At 39.7% G+C, this 7,842-nt stretch overlaps 1 pseudogene; it reads left to right on the top strand.

Annotated features, from left to right (window-relative positions):
• The first annotated feature begins 608 nt into the window (after nt 1-608).
• Nucleotides 609-1,152, top strand: LOC102571894 (mitochondrial import inner membrane translocase subunit Tim17-B-like; annotated as a pseudogene).
• The last annotated feature ends 6,690 nt before the right edge of the window (nt 1,153-7,842 follow it).

The raw sequence follows: 7,842 nt of genomic DNA, 5'->3' as shown, positions 1-7,842 counted from the left end.
GCAAGCGATACAAGAAAAAGCTGAGGGATCTGGGACTCTTCAGCCTGAAAAAAAGAAGGCTGAGAGGGGACTTAGTAGCTGCTTACTGCTACATCAGGGAAGTACATCAAGGACTCAGAAAGCAGCTGTTAACCAGGGCACCTGAGAGGAAAACCAGGAGTAATGGCCACAAACCCCTGGAAGACTATTTCAGGCCCAGCATTAGGAAAAACTTTTTCACATTTAGAGTGTCCAGACTGTGGAATAAACTCCCTCCAGAGGTGGTGCGGTCGCCTACACTGAAAATCTTTAAGAGGAGACTGGACAGTCACCTTGCTGGGGTCACCTGACCCCAGCTGTCTTTCCTGCCTAGTGAAGGGGGATGGACCTGATGATCTTCAAGGTCCCTTCCAGCCTTACGATCTATGAATCTAAGAGGTATCGTTGTAAATCCTGATGAAGTGTTATATTGAGCAAAATATAATATTTATGTTTTCTCTATGGCTTAAGGGCCTGTGTGCTGAGCTAGTAACCAGAAGGATGGGAGTTTGATGTTGACTGTGGGGTCCTAATTTCATGTCACCTCCCTCTCCCCTCTCACATGACCCACCAGGCAACTGCCCAGCTGAATGGAGAAGTATGCCCAGGAACCCTGCCTCTGGTGCATCATGGATGACTATGGCAGTGCTTTCACCATGGGCATTACAGTGGCAGCATCCTCCAGGCTGTCAAGGGCTTCAGCAATGCCCTTGTGGTCATCTGTCACTGGCTTTGGAGAAGCATCGATGCCATGTGGGTCCGAGCCCCCCAGATTGGAAGTGGTTTCATGGGGTGGGGCAGCCTCTTTATCATTGACTGGGAACTAGTGCAGATGCAGGGCAAGGAGGGTCCTTTGAACTCTATCACCAGTGAAGCCCTCACAGGTACTCTCCTCACTTCCTGCAGCAGCCCCTTGGCCATGGTGGGCTCATCCATGATAGGGGGCATCCTTCTGGTCCTGATTGAGGGCCTCAGGATCCTGCTCACACACTTCATGATCCAGCAGTTACAGAACCCCAATCCCTTCATGAAGGACCCCATCCAGCTGCCCTCCAAGGACAGCCTCACTCCCACCAGCTACTCAGGCTACTGACAGTACCAGTGAACCCCCACCCACAGAAAGGAAGGGGAAGAGCTTCTTCCCTTAAGATCTTTATCTTAAGTCCTTTCACACAAACGATTAATTTGTCTTTGAGGAGAATTTGGTGTGAAAAATAATTACAGAACTGATGAAGGATGACTTCACATTTCCAATATATTATGTTAAACCCAACATTCTGCCATTCTTAATCACAAGAATTTGCCTTAGGACTACTGTTCTTTACTGGAAAAGGTAATATAGCTTTGCACTTTTGATAGATATGAAAACAGGTTTTTTTTTTTCCTGATATAGCTTATTCACGTAAAGTATATGCCAATAATTTGTTCACTGAATAAAAAAAAGTATTACTTGCTCATAAGATGATTGTATTGTAAGTAGCTGAACTAGTGATGTCATATTGATAACATCAAAATGAAATATCTTACTGACCAGCAAAAACACACTGCTTTTACTGTGTGTTTATTAGTATTAATGTATTTATAGAGAAGGTATAAATTTCAGCAAATAATGAAAGATCAGCTAAAGATTTACCTGTACCTTTGATTAAAAAATAAAATCTTGTATTTTTTTTCTCAGTTGTGAAGCACAAAGCAAGGTGTCAGAGGAATATACAAGTTCAGTTGCTTAATAATATGGTCATCTGTGAAATTTAAAATAGAAAACCTGAAGGAAACAAAAAGTTTTCATGAAATTTTGTAAACTGTGATAATGTCGAACCTTTTCTGAATTGAAAGGAAGCATCTTGACTATAACCAAATTGAAGTTGACAACAGAAAGTAAGCAATAACCTTAATTCAGAAAAAAAATTGAAATCCCTTTTCTCATAATAGGCCAATCTATCCTCTGAGTTGCATGAATATATGCCCAGTGAAAGGGATAATTTAAATCAGAATCCAGTCATATGCAATTATATTTAATGTTTGTATTAATATAGATTTATTACTAAAGTTGTACTGTATATTTTGTTATTTATTCTTGACTAGTTATATCAAAACCAACGACCAAACTAATGCTACATTCTATAGCTAGCCTGATTGACTTTCTGAGACTCATTCCGATAGTTCTTTGATATGGTTCAAGATAAGGGAATTCTAATATGTTCATGGATGATAACTTTCTAGAGCAACCTGTAAAAACATTAAGGGATATTTTAACAAAAAACCAGCACTTGTTGAAAAAATATTTAACTGTTCAAATGTTTCATTTTTATTCCTGACCCATTTCCTGTGAAGACTTCTTTAACAAACTGACAAATCCAAAACTATGTCATTGATTCCAAAATAATGGAAAATGCATGGCAGCATTTGTGTCTATATTATTTCCTTTGATCACCACAACATATGTGACTCTTTAGCCTACTAAGTAAATCACTCTTCACCGGATAGATGTATTAGCTCCAGTTGGCCAGGAGATTTAGATGCAGAACAATGGATAGCAGCAGATAACAGAATTGAAAGGCAAGCCAGAGGGTTACATACTGAAAGTAGAATCCAGCCTTGTCTATTCTGATCCCAACTCCTTATCAGTGGTTTCCTAGAAGAGGCTTGTGGCTCTCCCAAGGATTTCTTTGTTACTATTCTGTCACATATGAAGGCAAGATTGAGATGACTTCCTGCCTCTGGTGAAGTTTATTTCCCATTATGACTAATGGTAAAGAGATTTGTTAGAAAAAACAAAACCAAAAACAATAAAAACAAAAACACTTGTAAAGTTTTGTTTTGTTTTCACCCCTCTCCCCTTTCTTTTCTTATACCTTTTGTTAGAAGGCTGAAGTAAGTGTCTGTTTTTCATATGATGTTTAACTATTTGATGCCCCAGTCTCTTATTATATATATTATACTACTTAGTACTTAGTATTATACACTCTCTCTCTCTCTTTCTCTCTCTCTCTATATATATATATTTCTTGAAGAAAAATAGAGGACATAAAGGTGTCAGGTTTTGTACCAATAGAGGAGAGAGGGTGCATATATATATATATATATATATATATATATATATATATATATATATATATATATATATATATATATATATATATCTTATATGAGATATATATATATCTCATAAGAGACTGGGGCATCAAATAGTTAATGTATATATATGTATACACACAGAGATTTATAGAGACAGGTTGTGCACACACACACACACATACCACAGTAGATTCAGAAAGGTAACTATCAACATTTGTAAACTATCAGGGAGAAGAGCTCTGGGGTTCTTTTTTAGTCATGTTGTTCCAATGACTGTGACAGGAGATGGCATGACAGGCATAACAGACACTTGGCAGGGATGGTTTAAGTCAGGAATGATCCTGCTATGAGCAGGGGGCTTGACTCAATGACCTTATGAGACCCCTTTCATCCCTACTTTCCTATGATCCTATGACTTGAACAAACTCAGCAAGGTGAGATTTGTCAAGCTATAGGTTCACTTGTGATTTAAAGAAGGAAATAAATACATTAACAAAACCGGTGATAACCATGGTCTGCTATTTAGCAAGGAGTAGATTAGAGAAAGTCTTCCTAATTTCTGTTCTTTATATAGCTCTTAATTCAAAGACCATCTAACAGCTTTCCTGGCTGCAACAGAGTACAGATTAACAGTCTGAAAGATATATGCATACATACATAAACACATACATACAGATATAAATATACTTTTGTATTTTCCTAAAAAGAGGCAATTTATGTGGAAAATATTCAGAATTTGTATACATGTTTCAAGCAGCTGGAGCAGTGATGGAAAGAGAGCCAGTGCTTCTACTCTTTCCAAATAAAAAATAATGTACTCTAGGTTGGTAAGTCTTGCTGGATATTGTTTCTAATGATGTTTAAATTGCTAGGCAATGTTAAAAAACAAGACAAAAAAAGAAGAGGAGAGAAGTATGTCTTCAACTAGTGTTTTCTAAGCAATGGCAAGGCTTCCATCAATTAAGAGGATCTGACCTTATAAAAGTGTTCATTAGATTGGAAGCAAGACAGAATTAGGATACATGATTAGCAATCTCTTATTTTATTTTATTTTTTATTTTAATAGAATGCAGGAATAGAAGCTGCTGGCAAAATCACTGGAAAAGAATTTTATGATTTGACCCCTGCATTTTCTTTCATTTCAGTCCCATAGTAGCATTGTCAGTTATTAGCTCCATTTATAATCGTTCCACAAATGACTGGTAAAAAGAACTGCTGTTGAAGTGATTTACTTATTACTGCGTCCCACTTAGGAGGAAGCCAGCATGTGTGGCATTTGACTGAACACTATAACTACAAACATTTATTAATATTACAATACTTTGTTAAATGTAATGTCATGTTTAGTTTAAAGTTACACAAAAAATGACAGCAAAATTTGGAATTCTGCACATGAATCTTCTGCATTTTTCAAAAAGCTAATAGCATGTGTTTTTATTATATTGAGGTAAAAGTCCCATCTGATCATAACACAGCTGATAGCAATTCTGTACTTTAATGGAAAATTTAATGAAAAATAAATATTTTATGTAATAAATTTAAACTGTAATTAAAACAATGCAGTATGAAATATATTGAGAACTTTGGAAATGTAAATGGCATTTGATTTCATTACTATGGTTCATGCAATTAACATGACACAATAAACTCTGGAGCAGATTGAGCTAGAGTACACTGGTCCCAGACACAGCAACTACACATGCACGCAAGCAATTTGAGCTGGAGTGGAGCAGCCTTGGGCTGGCAGGGGACATGGGGGGTCAGACCTGGACTCTGGGTGTCAGTGTTGGATGGCAGAGTGGCTGGCTGGGGCATGAGGATGCTGAAGTGCAGAGGCATAGGGCTAGGCAGCAGGCAGCCCCCGCACTTTAGCACCCTCATGTCCAAGCCAGCTCTTGTCAATGTCTAAATGTACATTTCATTGTACTTAATTACTCTGCCATAAGATAGTACTGTACTCAGACAGTTAATTAGTTTACTGCACCCTAATACTAGCATACATGTAAATGTCAATGCTTTACTGTGGAGCTAATTAGTCTACTCCACAGTAAATCACGTGTAAATGCACTCTATTACCTCTTAATGGCACAAATTATGTATCTAATCTATTCAAAAAGTAATGATGTTTTTAAGCTGCATTTAACAGCCCTAGAAACTATGTAATTGCAAAAAGTGAAGAACATTGCATAAAAAGTAGAACCATTGCCTCTGCTGAATAAGTTCTTGTTATTAGTAGGAGAGATGACCTTTGCTGTCTGGGTCCATGCCTTTTGACATAATCAAAGTAAAAGTTAATTTCCTATATTTGTATGTGAGCCTTTTTCTTCCTGCTCTAATAATTTATAATCAGATGTTCTTTACGTATATTTTGGAACATTTTCACAAGCATGTGATTTTGTCTTCTTTACTTGAAACAAGAACAGAGTCAGAGAGATCCTGAATACTGAAGTTTAATGGAGTGTTATGAAGAAATGCCTTACTATTGGAAATATATTTTTACCTTAGTTTGTAAGTGCCAAATATATATAATATATATATATATATTGGAAAATAGGCAGAGGAATGTGAGAAACCCTCAAGTTTAATATATTTCAACAAGAATGGAAAATGCTGTTCCTCAGTTGAACAACTACAGATGTATTATTTGGTTTATAATAGTTGAACATATGTTTTGGAAATTTCTGTCTTGTTAACATTATGCCATGAAGACAGCTGCTTTTATTCTTCTTGGGTATATATACTCAACATATGTTAAAAAATAATGACAAGAAAAATCACTAATGCAAAATATCTGGGTACACCATAAAGAGATCACAAATATATATATATATTTTTCTTCATTATTTAATATTAACATAATTATAGATTTTAAAATTCCCCAACCAAGATTGAGAACCCATTAAACTAATCCTCACATAAATAAAACAAATAAAAAAGCGGGGGGTGGGGGGGAGCCTTTGTCTTGAAAAGCAAACTAAGGTAAATGATAAAGATGGAAGAGAGACATACTGAAATACATGTCTGAAATCACCACTAGTTAGTGACAGAAAAAGGAATAGAAACCAAAGTGCCTAAATTTCAGTCCAATATCCTATACGTTGAAATATATAGCCTACCTTTTTAATTTTTGCTTGAAGAAATGTGTTGCTATATAGACAAAATATATGGCAGGATGGCATCTTGGAAACTAACTAGTTCAGTTACATTATATATGTTGTCTTTCTATAACTTAGTTATCAAGATAAGCAGATATGCAAGATGTATTCTTCTGCTAATAAGAGCACACTCCACACTGTTAGCTCTGCCCCATAACTAACTGAATAACCACATCCAGAAGGATCACTCTGTGGTCAAAAACATCACAAGACAACAATGATTTTTGCAAAATGGAATATTCACACCTTGATGGACAATCAACACAATGAATGGCTGGAATGAACTGCCATCATCTCCACATAGACAGAGCCCCTGGCTCTTGGCTGCGGAGGCTGCCTCTCACTTCTTCAGGCTCTGGGGTCTGGGATGATGGCTAACTCCCCTTGTGAGGTCTGCTTCCTTTTGGGGTCTCTGGTGCACTAGCTGGAGGAGCTCCAGGTCACAGTCCAGAGACTGTGTGCCATCAGGGATAATGAGCAGGAGAGAGATTCCTACCGCCAGGCCCTTCTCCCCTGGGAGGCAGAGGGTAGACCATGGTCACCCTCCAGGACAAAGGAGCACACCAGGACCTCCCATCCTGTCCAGCCAAGGGACGGACCAAGGTGGCCAAGGGTCTCAAGGCCCATCGCACCAAAGTGCCCGCCCCACTGGAGGCGTACAGGTATGAACCTCTTGCAGCCCAAGCAGAGCCTGCCAAACTACTAGCTCCTGCAGACAACACAGGCTGAACTGTAGCTACCACCCCAACTCTCCCTAAGACAAAATGCAAAGTGCTTGTCATGGGAGACTTCATCCTGAGGGGGACTGAAGGGGCAATCTGCTGCCCTGACCCCTCAGCCCAGAAAGTCTACTGCTTCCTGTGAGTCCATATTCGAGACATCGTAGAGAGGATCCCTGAGCTCCTCTGGCCCACTGACCAGTACCCTATGCTCCTTAACCATGTGGGCACGAATGACACGGCGCAGAGCAATCCCAGCCAGGTCATGCAGTGCTACAGGGATTTGGGAGCAAGACTTAAGGGGTTGGGGGCTCAGGTGGTGTTTTCCTCGATCCTCCCAGTCGCAGACTATGGGCTGAGGAGGGAGAGGAGGATCAAGGTAGTGAACCAAAGACTGTGGGACTGGTGTCATCGGGAAGGCTTCGGCTTCTATGACCACAGTTCACGCTTTGGTGAGAGAGGCAGCAAGCTGCTGGGAAGGGACGGCCTCCAACTGTCTCAGCTAGGAAGGAGGCTCTTCTCAGCCAGACTGGCTGACCTGCTCCACTGGGGTTAAACTAAGCCCACTGGGGTGCGGGCAGACTACCACCACTGCTGGCCTGCTGAACAACCCTTGCAAAGCCAGCAGGCCAAGGCACTTAAGGGAGCCCACCCCTGCTTCATCCCTGGAACAACTTGTAGGACAGACAAGGGCCCCCAAAGGCACACTTGCCTGCCTGTACATGAATGCCAGGAGCTTGGGGAATAAACAGGGGGAACTTGTCCTCCTGCTTACCACAAATAATTATGATGTCATAGGGATAACACAGACCTGGTGGGACTCCACCCATGACTGGACCATGGGTATAGATGGCTATACCCTGTACAAGAGA

Source organism: Alligator mississippiensis, chromosome 2 (assembly GCF_030867095.1).
Source record: "Alligator mississippiensis isolate rAllMis1 chromosome 2, rAllMis1, whole genome shotgun sequence".
Classification (NCBI taxonomy): Eukaryota; Metazoa; Chordata; order Crocodylia; family Alligatoridae; genus Alligator; species Alligator mississippiensis.
This window is presented reverse-complemented; position numbering and strand designations above follow the sequence as displayed.